Source organism: Atractosteus spatula, chromosome 10 (assembly GCF_055471065.1).
Source record: "Atractosteus spatula isolate fAtrSpa1 chromosome 10, fAtrSpa1.hap1, whole genome shotgun sequence".
Lineage (NCBI taxonomy): Eukaryota > Metazoa > Chordata > Actinopteri > Semionotiformes > Lepisosteidae > Atractosteus > Atractosteus spatula.
In genome coordinates this window covers 10,056,015-10,072,075 of record NC_142715.1, presented here as the reverse complement: position 1 = coordinate 10,072,075, position 16,061 = coordinate 10,056,015, and the positions used below count along the sequence as shown (strand labels likewise).

Here is a 16,061-nt window from a genome sequence, read left to right as displayed (position 1 = left end):
CTGTTTTTGGCCCGGGAGTAGAATAAAGCGACACCTTTCATCAATCATTTTGACAGGTACCACGCCCCCTTTTTCAGCCAATGGGAGGCCGCCATGGGCAGATGTCCTGCCCCCTTATCGGCCAATGGTGCAATGTTATGGGTGGATGTCCCGCCCCCTCCAGAGCCAATGGTGTGTCATAATGAGTGTTGTTGTCCCGCCTTCCACCCTGAGCAGCCCCAGGCCTCAGGGTCCAAATGCCCACCACCGCATCCCCTTCGATTTATAAATAAGTGTGTGAAAGCGCGTATTAGCGATGAGGGATGGAAGGTGATAATGTCTGCTGCAGGTTTGAATGCAATCTATTATAACCCTAGGGAATCGGCGGTGTGGGAAGTCTGGTGAGGGCCGCGAGTTTCCGGGATGTGAGCACACACGCACACACGCACACACTGACTGAGTGACTGACTGAGTAAAGTGTCACAGAAAGAACTCGCAGGACAAATAGCATGTGAAATGTGAACCACTTTATTTCATCAGTAGGTTTTAAATTACAGAAACATCCCAGTATACACTTTTAAACTTTTCACACACATTACAGACTACTGCTTGCAATCGCCAATTAAATGTTGGTGCAGAAAATTAGTTGTAGCTATCGCCCCAACATTGTTCAGAAACTCAGCAGCATCTGAAAAAGCATTCATAACGCCCTTTCTCTCGCCATTTCTATAGCCGTGAACACCGAACTGGGCAACCCTAACAGAGCAAATAAATTAGCCTGAGTGATCAGAGGGACGGTGTTACCACAGGTTCTATGTAAAATACGTTGTATTTTGGAATACACACCGCTGAATCCGCCAGGCTTCAGTTTCTGATCTGAAAACATCAGAATCGCAGTAATTTCACTCATGTTCTTTACATGCACATCTATCTCTTTAACAAATTCAAGGACATTAGTATTCAGTTAATTGATTTTCATTTCAAGCTTTGCAGAAAGAAGAGTGTAAAGCACTTTTTGTAAGAATTCTTACGTATACATTCGAAATTTTTCATTCTTCTCACGATGGCACACCTGTGTCTATAAAACAGAGTGAAAGCTCTATTCACATTGCGAGTATTTCACAGCCCTGGTTTTACATAGATCTTTTTTCTTTTCTGTAAAAATATGTATAAATAAGTATAAAATAAGTTTTGCAACGCACCAAAAGTCACGTGTAGTATTTTTCCATCTACCTTTACAAGTAAGGAGCATACATACTCATATGGCGAGCGGTCGTCAATTATTTTTCTCAGCAAGTGCTTTATACTCCGCTCAGTATCATCTGTAAAAGTATAGGCACCCAGGCCACTGGCGATGTACAGAACAGCCGATAAAATTCGGGCTAAACTGAGACACTTATAAATTTCTAATGCGGCAAACAACACATCTTTGTACTGTAACATGACCAGGGGAAGGGTCATTCATAACAGGTATTTTCAGAATGACCTACTTAAAATACTAGATATGGACCTTAGCAAAATGGCTGCCAAAAAGAATCAGCTGACCGGTAAATGGAAAGGGTCTACCCTGAGAAACAATGAGACACAGCTGAGCCGCATCAGGAACCGAAATATAAGTGCCCCGGAGGCAGTGAACAGGGCGGAAGCCGATAAGGTGAATGCGGTTTGGAGGAAAAGAGAGGAAAGAGGTGTATGTTAAAGATCGGGCTAAAGAATAACGGACTACTGAAAGGAGAAAAGGTTTATGGTTTTTGGATTACGGACACTGGATAAGGATACATCGCGGATTGGCTTTATTACGGACTTTTGGAACTCGGATCGGATCAGGATTAAGGAAACGGATTACGGACTGTATTTGGAAGATAGTTGGAGGAAGAAACGCCACGAAACTCAGGAAAGAAAAGTGTGGTGTGAGTACTACTTTCATTTACATAAACTTTCCCCCGGAGACACCACAGTACCCATCCGCGCACCCGACAACCAGGCATGTGTGACCCCGTTGACCTGGATGATTAATCAAACAGGCCGCGCATTCATCAACCACAACCCCCTTTAAACAATGGTTGAAGGTGCAACATACCACCGACTTTACAATCTGATCCATAGCATCGGGCTCATTAGAGCCATCGTTAGCTAAACTAGGTTGAACATCATCATTAATCACATTTTGGCGAACACACATGAACAGACACGAAACATTCAAGCTTGATGGTAGTTTGAAGATTGATGCGTTGACCTCTTCGTTATTCTATTAAAGGAAAAAAGAAAAGGAAGGCTTAACAAAATAAATAGGCATGCTTTTTACCTAAAATATTTAAATTGTAATGCCTCTTTTGTGTTAGAGTTCTTCGTTTGCTTCGAACTTGTTGTGGTTTAATATTTAGCATTTGTAGCAACTCTTCATCAGTCGTTGACAGACCCCCAACACCTGAATCACCATCAGAGTTCACATGACAGCCACTGTCACACACCACTGAGTGCTGGGTCAGCTTTTGCTAAAAAGAAGACAAAGTGTTGAAAACGAAATACGCTAAACGCAGATTGAAACGACAATTCTACTATCAGAAAAAATATTTTAGCAACCTACTTCTTCAGTTTGCAAAGCAGAGGAATCCGATGATTCACTACTCAAAGAAGCCATCTTCGCAGCAGTCAAAATCGGGGCCTGACAGCTCAGGTGTCACACTTCAAAACCGGCAAGTCGGCTAATTTAAGCATAAACTCCAAATTTGTAACCATGCCTACATAGCTCAAGACATTTTTCAAATGGTTGTGATGTTTTAGAACACCCCACCATATCCCCCCGCCCCAAAATCACACGTGTTTTATCGAGAGTGAAAAGTAATCACGTTGAATTAAAATATGTAAGCTTATTTCAATGACAAATTCTCAACAACTTTTCAAAAGTTTGAAATGATTTTCCACGTACCGTGAACGTAAAGTCTTTAAACCTTAAAAATATTAACATGCAACCCAAGCCTCAAATGATGTGTGTTTCTCTAGAAAATAAATTACATTGAATCAAAAAATGTAAAACTTATTTTATCTTTTGAGAAGAGCGTTGTAGGGCAGGTCTTTATATTTTAGTGGATAGGTCATAAAAGTGTTTAAATAATTGAATAAGACACATTTAGCAGCGATAAATTATACGCACGAGCAAAAATTGATATTTATAACGCTTATAGATTTTAAAAATATAACAGACTTTACTAAAATGTTTACTTTTAAATTAAATATTACATCACAACATGTCCACACCCAGGCACCTGCCGTTAAAGGTTATGGGATGTAGAGATACAGTATATAAGGTTCATGATGAGAATAAAAAACGCTCATGCTAATACACAAGCACCTGTGTCTCACCAAAGCTGACAAATAAAAAGCCAAAAAGCCGCACTGCACGTGTGAAAAGGAGAATGAGCGAGTGAGCGAAGATAGGGTGCCTCCTGCAATTAAAGGCTTACAGCACCTGGTATTCCCAGGCGGTCTCCCATCCAAGTACTAACCAGGCCCATCCCTGTTTAGCTTCCCAGATCAGACAAGATCAGGCGTGCTCAAGGGGGTGTGGCCGTAAGCCAGCGCAAGGCTCGCTGGCACCCTTCTTATAGAGAGGACAGGTCCGTCACCTCTTTTACGACGCTGCTTTTTTTCCCTTGCGTTTTTCTCTTCTTCCCACGTTCTCTCTCTTCACTGCCTTCGTCCCTGCTCTATTTCACTTCAGCCTTTCACTCTTGCTTCCTTCCAATGAGGACGGAGCTGCGGGAGAAAGGGCGCTATAGAGGATCGCTGTGGAGAGCTGCTGCTTTGCTTTGACATCTGAGCTCTGTGGAAAACGATCTCAATACAATTCTGAAAAACGCGACTCCCCGAACGCCAGCCGAACAAGTCTCCACAGCCGAAGCGCTGTGTCTCTTTTCAGCTGGCGATAAACCTTTCCTCGATCCTTTGCGGACTTGTAAAACTGTTCATGATCAGAATAAAAAACGCTCACGCTAATACACAAGCACCCGTGTCTCGCCAAAGCTGACAAATAAACAGACGGAAAAGCCGCACTGCTCGTGTGAACAGGGGAATGAGTGAGCGAGCGGGGATAGGGCGCCTCCTGTGCTTAAAAGCTTACAGCACCTGGTATTTCCAGGCGGTCTCCCATCCAAGTACTAACCAGGCCCATCCCTGTTTAGCTTCCGAAATCAGACAAGATCAGGCGTGCTCAAGGGGGTGTGGCCGTAAGCAAGAGCAAGGTTCGCTGGCACCCTTCTTATAGAGAGGACAGCTCCGTCACCTCTTTTACGACGCTGCTTTTTTTCCCTTGCGTTTTTCTCTTCTTCCCACGTTCTCTCTCTTCACTGCCTTCGTCCCCGCTCTATTTCACTTCAGCCTTTCACTTGAAGCTGCAATGGTTGTTAATAAGACAGAATTAAGTGTTGCTGTGCTTTTTCTAATGAGGCCCCATCTCTCTGTTCATCTCTGTGGTGCAGCCACAGAGAAACTATTCATGCAGGCTCATTTAAAGATGTTTTCTTTTGATAAGGGACAGCTCCCAAATGGGGATGCACTTAGCTAAGCTTAGCTATCATGATCAATGGTCATCCATTGGCGCCTATCTGTCTGGGGTGTGCCAGATGGACATCTGGACTGCATTCCTGTGTGTCAGGAGTAAGTGTGTGTCAGGAGTAAGTGACTCACATCTCAACTTGATCAACCAATCAGGGACTGGTAGGGCCGAGTAACCCACGTGGGACTCTGATGCCCATGGAACTTTCAGCCAATGAACGAGCTGAAGTTCCTCCAGGTAAAAACAGGCAACACAGAGGGCCTGAGAGACTATTTCCTGGACTTTTCTAAAGGGAATTCAAAGGAGAATTCCAGGGCAGGACGGCCCAGGACCAAAAGGCTCCCAAGGGCAGGACATTCTCGCAGCGCGCCTCCTGACCATCCTAAGACTCAGCCCGGACAACCACGGAACGGCCAGTGTGTCCGAGTGCCAGAACTTTCTTTTGTTCTAAGAGTCTAGAGCGGAGGTTGCCAGAGAGTAACCAGAGGATCCACCTGAGGTAAGCACCAGCAGCAAGCCTTGTGAACAGGTCGGAACTGTGGACAGCTGAATCACTATTCAGAACTAGCGCTTCATCAGGAATGAACCGGTCCTCTTCCTGACTTGCTGGGACCCACAGTCATCTTTTCTCCTGTGCACAAACTTTGCTAGTTAAAGCCAACACTAACTAGCCGGTCAGTGATCATCGGCAGCACAGCACAGCCTGGCACGGAGCCAGAGAGCCCGCAGGAGATCTGAATCCCCAGAGATTGGATGAGTATTCAACTTCAATGCATTACAGCTTGAGAATTCAATTGTTATCCCAACCAGTTGATATCAATTTAATTCCTAAGAGTTATGTACTTGTTTTCAGTATCTAATGTAGAAGTTGTAACCAAGTTCACTTTATGAAACGATCTAAATGAATGATATACTGAACGTATGTCCTCTTGACATATGTAACTCTTTGTAACTGATTGTATATATACCTTTTGTATTCTGATAACCCTCTCGATAAGATCTGTTAGGTTTATATGCATATTTTCTGTATTAATAAATGTATCCTCGTGTATTAGTACCCGTGGGTGTGTGCGTTGTTTGAGTTATATCGCATGGTTGGATTCTAAGGCCATCAAAAGAATCATTTTGTGATTTACGGCTACAATTAATAAATGTCCCCGTACATGCCCAAACCCTACAGAACTGGTGCCTTCAGAGAGCACACTACATTTATTGGCATCCCTGGACTCATTTCAGTCATACCTGGGCTATGGTAAGACTAAAATGAGTCAACCAAGCGGAATAATTCAATATAAAACGCCGCGGGTTTCATACGCGACAATACAGTGTGCTGAAAGCCGAAAGGAAAAAAGTTCCCCTTGCTCTTTAAGCAGTGCTTGATTGTTTTGTGATCTTTTGCGATCTACCGGGTTGATTGCATACTTGATCTTGTGGTTTTCTGTGGTAGAACTGTGATTTCGTACTTAAAAGTAATACTCTTTAAGTTTAACGATGGTTGCTAAAAGGTCTGAATTCGAGTCGCTATTAAGCACTCTCTCTAGCAGCGACAGGTCTGACCACGATCTCCGTCATATCTCCGTCAGCGGAGAAGCTAGGAGAATAAACCTCCATTCTCTGAGAGAGCTAGCGAAGGACATGGAGAGATTTGACCTGCAGTGTCAGAGAATAATATCGAGAGTTATATTCAAGACCTCAGGTATACCCTGCAGTACCTGCCAAACGCCACAGAACAGGAGAAAGTGTTTCTGGTCAGGAAAACTAGCAGCAGAGCTGTACATGAGTGGATGGCTAGGCAGATGAAGAACGTCTGTGATGACTTTGAAGAGCTGTGTCAAGCACTTATCCGAGAATACAGTGCGTTTATTGACCCGACTGCCGCGATAGCCGCCGCCCTTAACATTAAGCACGAGAGAGCATAGTCCCCTCGCGAATATTAGGAGAGACTTAGACGAACTTATTTTGCAGGGCAAATGATGAGGGTTGTGAAGAGAACACACATTTCAAGGGTTTATTCATTGCGAATCTCCACCCGTCAGTCAGAAAGATGATCTTAATGCATACAGATGCACAGACCATGAAAATGACCGATATTAAGAGATTAGTGCAGAAAGCCTGGGAGTATGATGTCCAAAGTCGCTTTGAGCAAAAAGGTGCTAAAGCGACTGTGTTCGCCGTCAGAGCCAGCAGGGTTAATTCCCCCCTGCTCGAAGGAGCACAGGCTCCTGAGCTGGCTAAGCCCCGTTCCAAAGCAGGCACACAGGACCGCACCCAGCGTCCTAAGTGCCATGAGAACACCGGGGAAGGGAAAGGGCTAGATAAAGCTGAACAAAAGGATTCAGTAGCCGCCCGCCTGGCCAGGCTTGAACAAGTTTTATTAGGACAGAGACAACCGCTCCCCAAGGCTGCCAGAAGCGTGAATGAGCTGATACTCTCCACTGGAGGAGGCGGAGACCCGCCCCCTCTCCCCCCCTCAGTCTATCTGATTGAGCGGAAGGGTTCCTGCCTGGATGAGGTCAGCCACTCGCAAGCGAGAGCTTACTCCACCCCTGAAGTCACAGAGCAGGCAGTAAAACAGAGAGGAAAAGCAGGAAGCTTTTACCTCAAGGCTGCCATGGGAGATGTCTTACACAGTGAGACATTGATTGACACTGAGGTTGAAAGGTGTTTGATGTCATACAGCAAGCTCAAACGGGTAGAAAAAGAAAAGGGCATGCGACTCAGAGATGAACCTTTGGTGGATCACCAGAAAGGCAAGGTGTGGAAACAGGTCAAGGCTCCTAAGCCTTTTGTACAGAAGGAAAGGGGGGCCAAGAGGCAGACTGTGCTCACACAGTGCCCACTGAACACAGAAGCCTTTGTGGAGATTCCTTCTGTTCCCTCTGGACAAGAAATAAAAATATTTTCTTGTTCCCCGGATATACAGGGAAGTCATGTCCCGGCTGAGGTCACAACAGCCTCCATGCCACAGGAGCGGTGCTCCAAGCAGCCGCCTGATCCACCAGGTAAAGCACACCCCTTTTACATCCCTAAAGAGGAGCAGATCTCCCCACCTGGCGATGAAAAGGAGCTTTCCCTGTGCACCCTGGCACCCAAGAGGGGTCAGGACCACCACCGTGCAGTGGTGGAAGGGATCCAGATGGCAGGAGAGCAGGTTGGTGATGTAGCCCTCACCCTTAGCCCTGAGAGGTCCTCTATTAGTGAGGATGTGCTTGAGCAGCTGTCACAGGGCCACCGCCAGGTGCCCCTGGTGCAACATTCACAGGTTAGAGAGGAGGTCCAGCTGGACGCTGAGACTACTGCGCTGTGGACACACCTGATCCCAGATGCCGATTCCCTCTGCTGTGACCCAGGGAACCTGCAGTCAGGTAACATTATTTCTCACAACTACCAGGTAGTGAGTGAGATTGACCTGATTGTTCCTGCCTCAACGGCAGGGTTTCCAACACACCCAGTCCCCCGGAAGGGACAGGGAATGAAAGCCGAGCCGGTTTTCTTACAGCCACCAGCTCAGTCTGTCAGTCTGAGTCTGACCAACAGTGGTTCAGCCAGATTGGAGCTGGATGGTCAAGCCACCCGCCTGCCAGTGCAGGACATCGCAAAGAGGGGTGTCAGAATCCCCGCCTACACTGACATGGGCCTGGTGGGTGATAGTAAGTTCAAAGACAGTGAACTAGCTATCCCAGTGCTGGGGAAGCTTCCTGAACCCCTAGCTAGGGAAGGGGGGAGCGAGCAGGTGTCCTACACCCACACCCAGCGAACGATTGTAAACATGCCGATAGAGGGATTCCTCAATCAGGAAGTGTGCAGGGTTTACTTGAACAGTGAGAATGAGGTAACAATCCCAGATCACTCAGGTGCTCCAGATGACCACTCAGCCGAGGGTCAGGCATGCTCCACAGCTGCACTGCCCCCTGCAGGGTTCCTAGAGCACAGGCATGAACAATGAACAAATCGAAAAAGCAGATGCCCTGGAAATGGAGGAGCAGCATCAGCAGCTGCGTCAGATCCCCCCAGATTTCCAGGATGTTGGTGTCCAGGATGCCACACGGCATACTGAGAAAGACACCATGTACATGCTGCGCCAGCTTAGAAAGGTGACAGTCACTCAGAAGGAGATGACTGGGATTAGCCACCCTAAAAGACTTTTGGGAGGACTGATTGCTGCCACCACTGTTGTGTATTTGCTATTTCTGGTAGGTTTGTTTGCTACTGGCACTCTCACCCTGACTGCCCCAAGAAGGCAGGTGTCAGAGATGCCCGAGGGTAGTGACAGACGGTATTAACAGCAGCAAAAGTTGGAAAGCTTAGGGAAAACCCTACAGGCAACTGCCTATGCAACAGGGTTAAACCTTATTCCCCAACCAGTGGACATGATTGTTGGTGTTATACAGTGGGTTTATGCTTGTGTGCAACTGGCCAGAATGTTGACACAAGACCTGTTAAGGGAGATTAGTGCCACTGTAGCCAGTCTAGCCATGGCACAATTCCCAACCCACTTGATTCCACTCAGTAGAGGAGTTTGTGACATTAACCTCCCCATCGCTCATAGCTCACCTAGAAGGCAATCCAAGATTGAATTCGGTTCCAAATCTTGAGATGGGTATAGCTACCAAAGCTATCCATTGGCTGTGTCTAAATGATTCACCAATGAAGGGTGTAAAGCTACTAATGGGCAGAGGGAGGTTAATGAACCCCATGAAGAGCAGGTGGGAAGTAAATGGCTGGTCAGCACACCACATTTAACTGTCACCATGACTTGTGACAGGCATGATACAGCTACCACAATGCAGCTAACTAACCAACAGTCTCCTGCAAGTTCCCAAGGAGGCCATAGTACAGCTTGGTAACTTAACACTGTACGGTCTGGAACCAGACAACATAAGACCAAACTTGAGGTCGCGGATGCCTTCAGGTGCCACACTATTGAATTGGATAGAAATCCAAGAAACAGTAAGCCCTGAAGAGGTACAGGTAGTTAGTTTGCTTTAATGGAACAAACCTCCAACCCACCCTGGCAGATACCCAACACAGGTGTCGTGGTTTACCGGGGGGCTGGGAACAGGAACTGTTGTTATTGTAACACTACTGCCAGGTAGCTGGATCATAACTGGATGTACTCTGAATGCTGTACTCTTACATCAAGATGTACTCCGGGTAGCATGAATGAGTCAAAGGTACCATGTCAAAAGAAAGGAAGTTACTTCTTCCCAAATTTCTGCCTACAGAGGTATCAGATATTGACAGTGAACTTCCTGATGTGTAATGCCTAGAATGAGACGATGTCTCCTACCGTGTTTATACATACTCCAGATGTTATTCATCCTGTTTGTTCCCAATGCTGGTTCCTGTATGAATTCTCGAGGAGTAATGTGGAGATTTAAGGTTAATGTTCTAATGACAAGGGACATCACTTAACTCTGTTTTGTTTTGAAGGCAACAATGCCTCAGGACCTCGTGACCTTCAAAAAGGGGGGATATGTAATGGCAATGCTTATTAATAAGACAGAATTAAGTGTTGCTGTGCTTTCCCAAATGATGCCCCATCTCCCTCTTCATCTCTGTGGTGCAGCCACAGAGAAACTATTCATGCAGGCTGATTTAAAGATGTTTTCTTTTGATAAGGGACAGCTCCCAAATGGGGATGCACTTAGCTAAGCCTGGCTATCATGATCAATGGTCATCCATTGGCGCCTATCTGTCTAGGGTGTGCCAGATGGACATCTGGACTGCATTCCTAGGTGTCAGGAGTAAGTGACTCATATCCCACCTTGATCAACCAATCAGGGACCGGTAGGGCCGAGTAACGCACGTGGGACTCTGATGCCCATGGAACTTTCTGCCAATGAACGAGCTGAAGTTCCTCCAGGTAAAAACAGGCAACACAGAGGGCCTGAGAGACTATTTCGGACAATTTTAAAAGGAATTCAAAGGAGAATTCCAGGGCAGGGCGGCCCAGGAACAGAAGGCTCCCAAAGGCAGGACATTCTCGCAGCGCGCCTCCTGACCATCCTGAGACTCAGCCCGGACAACCACGGAACGGCCAGTGTGTCCGAGTGCCAGAACTTTACTCTGTTCTAAGAGTCTAGAGCGGAGGTTGCCAGAGAGTAACCAGAGGATCCACCCGAGGTTAGCACCAGCAGCAAGCCTCGTGAACAGGTCGGAACTGTGGACAGGTGAATCACTATTCAGAACTATCTCTTCATCAGGAACGAACTGGTCCTCTTCCTGACCTGCTGGGACCCACAGTCATCTTTTCTCTTGTGCGCAAACTTTGCAAGTTAAAGCCAACACTAACTAGCCGGTCAGTGAGCATCAGCAGCGCACTGTCGCAAGCCGCACAGCACAGCCTGGCACGGAGCCAGAGAGCACGGATTGGACAGTTTAGAAGCCTGCAACTGTTTCTTTGAGCCCGCAGGAGATCTGAATCCCCAGAGATTGGATGAGTATTCAACTCAATGCATTACAGCTCGAGAATTCAATTGTTACCCCAACCAGTTGATATCAATTTTATTCCTAAGAGTTATGTACTTGTTTTCAGTATCTAATGTAGAAGTTGTAACCAAGTTCACTTTATGAAATGGTCTAAATGAATGATACACCGAACGTATGTTCTCTTGATATATGTAACTCTTGGTAACTGACTGAATATATACCTTTTGTATTCTGATAACCCTCTCGATAAGATCTGTTAGGTTTATATGCATATTCTATGTATTAATAAATGTATCCTCGTGTATTAGTACCTGAGTGTGTGCGTTGTTTGAATTATATCGCATGGTTGGATTCTAAAGCCATCAAAAGAATCAATTTTGTGATTTACAGCTACAATTAATAATTGTCCCAGTAAATGCCCAAACCCTACAGAACTGGTGCCTTCAGAGAGCACACTACACCTGATTGTTCCTTAGGCTGGGACAGCAGATCATAATCTGCTCTCTTATTATTGAGAGACTGGCTCACTCCTGTCTGTTCCTCAGGTTGGGACAGGAGATCACACACTGTATTATTATTATTGAGAGACGGGCTGACTGTCTGTTCCTCAGGCTGGGACAGTGGATCACACACTATATTATTATTACTGAGAGACAGGCTCACTTTCAATTCCCCAGACTGGGACAGGAGATCACACACTGTATTATTACTGAGAGACAGGCTCACTCTGTTCCTTATGCTGGGACAGGAGATCACACTCTGTATTATTATTATTGAGAGACAGGCTCACTGTCTGTTGCTCAGACTGGGACAGGAGATCACACAGTTTATTAATATTATTGTTGAGAGACATGCTCACTGTCTGTTCCTCTAGCTGGGACAGGAAATGACACACTGTATTATTAGTATTGAGAGACAGGCTCAGTGTTCCCCAGGCTGGGACTGGAGATCACACACTGTATTATTATTATTGAGATACAGACTCACTGTCTGTTCCTCTTGCTGGGACTGGAGATCACACACTGTTCTATTATTATTGAGAGACATGCTCACTGTTTGTTCCTCAGACTGGGACAGGAGATCACACACTGTATTATTATTATTGAGAGACAGGTTCACTGTCTGTTCCTCAGGCTGGGACAGGAGATCACACACTGTATTATTATTATTGAGAGACAGGCCCTCTGTTCCTCAGGCTGGGACAGGAGATCACACTGTATTATTATTATTGAGAGACAAGCTCACTGTTCCTCAGGTTGGTACAGAAGATCACACTGTATTATTATTATTGACAGATAAACTCACTGTTCCTCAGGCTGGGACAGTAGATCACACTGTATTATTATTATTGAGAGTCTGGCTCACTGTTCCCCAGTCTGGGACAGGAGGTCACACAAGGTATTGTTATTAGTGAGAGAAAGGCTCGATGTCTGTTCCTCAGGCTAGTACAGGAGATCACGCACTGTATTATTATTATTGAGATACAGGCTCACTGTCTGTTCCTCAGGCTGGGACAGTAGATCACACTGTATTATTATTATTGAGAGACAGGCTCACTGTCTGTTCCTCAGGCTGGGGCAGGATATCACACACTGTATTATTAGTATTGAGAGATAGCCTCTGTGTTCCTCAGGCTGGGACAGTAGATCACACTGTATTATTATTATTGAGAGTCTGGCTCACTGTTCCCCAGTCTGGGACAGGAGGTCACACACTGTATTATTATTATTGAGAGAAAGGCTCGCTGTCTGTTCCTCAGGCTAGTACAGGAGATCACGCACTGTATTATTATTATTGAGAGACAGGCTCACTGTTTGTTCCTCAGACTGGGACAGGACATTCCACACTGGATTATTATTATTGAGAGACAGGTTCACTGTCTGTTCCTCAGGCTGGGACAGGAGATCACACACTGTATTATTATTATTGAGAGACAGGTTCACTGTCTGTTCCTCAGGCTGGGACAGGAAATCACACACTGTATTATTATTATTGAGAGACAGGCTCACTGTCTGTTCCTCAGGCTGGGACAGGAGATCACACACTGTATTATTATTATTGAGAGACAGGTTCACTGTCTGTTCCTCAGGCTGGGACAGGAAATCACACACTGTATTATTATTATTGAGAGACAGGCCCTCTGTTCCTCAAGCTGGGACAGGAGATCACACTGTATTATTATTCTTGAGAGACAAGCTCACTGTTCCTCAGGCTTGGACAGGAGATGACACACTGTATTATTATTATTGAGAGACAGGCTTACTGTCTTTTCCTCAGGCTGGGACAGGAAGTCACACACTGAATTATTATTATTGAGAGACAAGCTCACTGTCTGTTCCTCAGGCTGGGACAGGAGATCACACACTGTATTATTATTATCGAGAGACCTGCTCTTTCCTGACTGTTCCTTAGGCTGTTACAGAAGATCATAATCTGCTTTATTATTATTGAGAGACTGGCTCACTCCTGTGTGTTCCTCAGGTTGGGACAGGAGATCACACACTGTATTATTATTATTGAGAGACGGGCTCACTGTCTGTTCCTCAGGCTGGGACAGGAGGTCACACACTGTATTATTATTATTGAGAGACAGGCTCACTGTCTGTTCCTCAGGCTGGGACAGGAAGTCACACACTGTATTATTATTATTGAGAGACAGGCTCACTGTCTGTTCCTCAGGCTGGGACAGGAGATCACACAGTTTATTCATATTATTGTTGAGAGACATGCTCACTGTCTGTTCCTCAGGCTGGGACAGGAGATCACACACTGTATTATTATTATTGAGAGACAGGCTCACTGTCTGTTCCTCAGGCTGGGACAGGAAGTCACACAGTTTATTCATATTATTGTTGAGAGACATGCTCACTGTCTGTTCCTCAGGCTGGGACAGGAGGTCACACACTGTATTATGATTATTATTGAGAGACAGGTTCGCTGTCTGTTCCTGAGGCTGGGACAGGAGATCACACACTGTATTATTATTATTGAGAGACAGGCTCACAGTTCCTCAGGCTGGGACAGGAGATCACACTGTATTATTATTATTGAGACAAGCTCACTGTTCCTCAGGCTGGGACAGGAGATCACACTGTATTATTATTATTGACAGATAAACTCACTGTTCCTCAGCCTGGGACAGTAGATCACACTGTATTATTATTATTGAGAGTCTGGCTCACTTTCCCCCAAGCTGGGACAGGAGGTCACAAACTGTATTATTATTATTGAGAGACATGGTCACTGTCTGTTCCATTGGCTGGGGCAGGGAATCACACACTGTATTATTAGTATTGAGAGATAGGCTCAGTGTTCCCCAGGCTGGGACAGGAGATCCCCCACTTGATTATTATTATTGAGAGACAGGCTCGCTGTCTGCTCCTCAGGCTGGGACAGGAGATCACACACTGTTGTAGTGTGCTCTCACGAGGCACCAGTTCTGTAGGGGGTTGTGCATTTACTGGGACAATTATTAGTTGTGGCAGTAAATCACAAAATTGATTCTTTTATTGGTCTTAGAATCCAACCATGCGATATAACTCAAACAACGCATACACAGGTACTAATACACGAGGATACATTTATTAATATATAGAATATGCATGTAAACCAAACGGATCTTATCGTAAGGGTTATCAGAATACAAAAGATATAAATTCATTCAGTTACAAAGAGTTACACATATCAAGAGGACATACGTTCGGTATATCATTCATTTAGACCGTTTCGTAATTGAACTTGTTTACAACTTCTACATTAGATACTCAAAACAAGGACATAACCCTAAGGAAATAAATTGATATCAACTGGTTGGGATAACAATTGATTTCTCAAGCAGTAATGCAGTGAAGTTGAATACTCACTGACGGTGGGCTTGTTTTCCCACCGTTTCCGTAGTGGTTATCACGTTTGCTTCATACGTGAAAGATACCTGGTTTGAAACCGGGTGGAAACAGGCCAGTTTCGTTTGTTGGCACGCACTCTTTGGGGATTCACCTAGCGCTGTGAACACTCTCCCGCTCCTCTTGGTGCGCTCCTGCCACAACACAGGAAGGCTGGAGCAGGTGGCTGGGGGCGATGCGCAAAGCCGAAATAACTCCGTTGGGTGAGCGTTCGACTGAAGATCTAAAGGTCCCTGGTTTGATCATGGGTTTCGGTATTTTGTTTCATCGCGCCCTTTGTTCCTCTCTCCAGTGCCCCCTGCCTAAAGTGACGCTTCCCTTTCTCGGCCCGAAACGCAAGCGAGACACCAGCAGCGGTCCCTGCAGGTTTCCGTAGTGTAGCGGCTATCACGTTCGCCTAACACGCGAAAGGTCCCCGGTTCGAGACTGGGCGGAAACAGCCTCTTTTTGCACGCTCCTGTACTTCACAGAGGTCTTGAGCGACCGGTCATTTGTTCCCAATGTATTTCCGGTGCCTTCATGCACTCTTGTACCAAACGCACGTTCCTTCTGTACGCGGAGCCGATCATTTGCAATTGGGCTGTGCCGACAGACCAGGACGAGCTCTGTCGGCTCAAAAGCAGCGCAGGACCTGCAACAACAACAGAAAGATTAGCATCCAGCGGGGGCCTCTTAGTGAGCCCAAGATCTCATCAAGAATCGGCTCCAGCAACAGGGCTGGGCGCATTGTTCCATTCTCCGACCACTCTCGGTGTAAACAAGTCCCTCCTGGTCTCTGCTTGAAATGCACTTTCCTGCGTTTGCTTTGGTGTAACTGGCTTCCCCTGCATGGGCGAATGTGAAGAAGATCCTTAGTAAGTCATTGAAGAAAACCGAGAAGAGGTCAGAGTGGCCTCTGTCGTTCATCAACGATCCAGTCAGGCAGTACTCCTCTGTAAAGCGCCGTTCGTTCACATCGATTGGCTTTTTTTTGCCTTCATTCGCGCAAGTAGAAAAAGCAGACGCCCCTATTCTGCCGTGACCCGGATTCGAACCGGGGTTGTTGCGGCCACAACGCAAAGTACTGACCACTATACGATCACGGCGAGTTACCGATACCCACGTGGCAGGGCGGAAAAGGCTGTGCTCTCTTCGTGTGACCTAATTCGGAAAAGTCCTGACGTTGCATTTCAACTGAGCCCCAGTATACATCG

General features: G+C 45.9%; 2 pseudogenes; both read right to left on the bottom strand.

Annotated features, from left to right (window-relative positions):
* Nucleotides 1-3,436: 3,436 nt before the first annotated feature.
* On the bottom strand, nucleotides 3,437-3,555 carry LOC148824903 (5S ribosomal RNA; annotated as a pseudogene).
* Nucleotides 3,556-4,092: 537 nt separating this feature from the next.
* Nucleotides 4,093-4,211, bottom strand: LOC148824902 (5S ribosomal RNA; annotated as a pseudogene).
* Nucleotides 4,212-16,061: the final 11,850 nt, after the last annotated feature.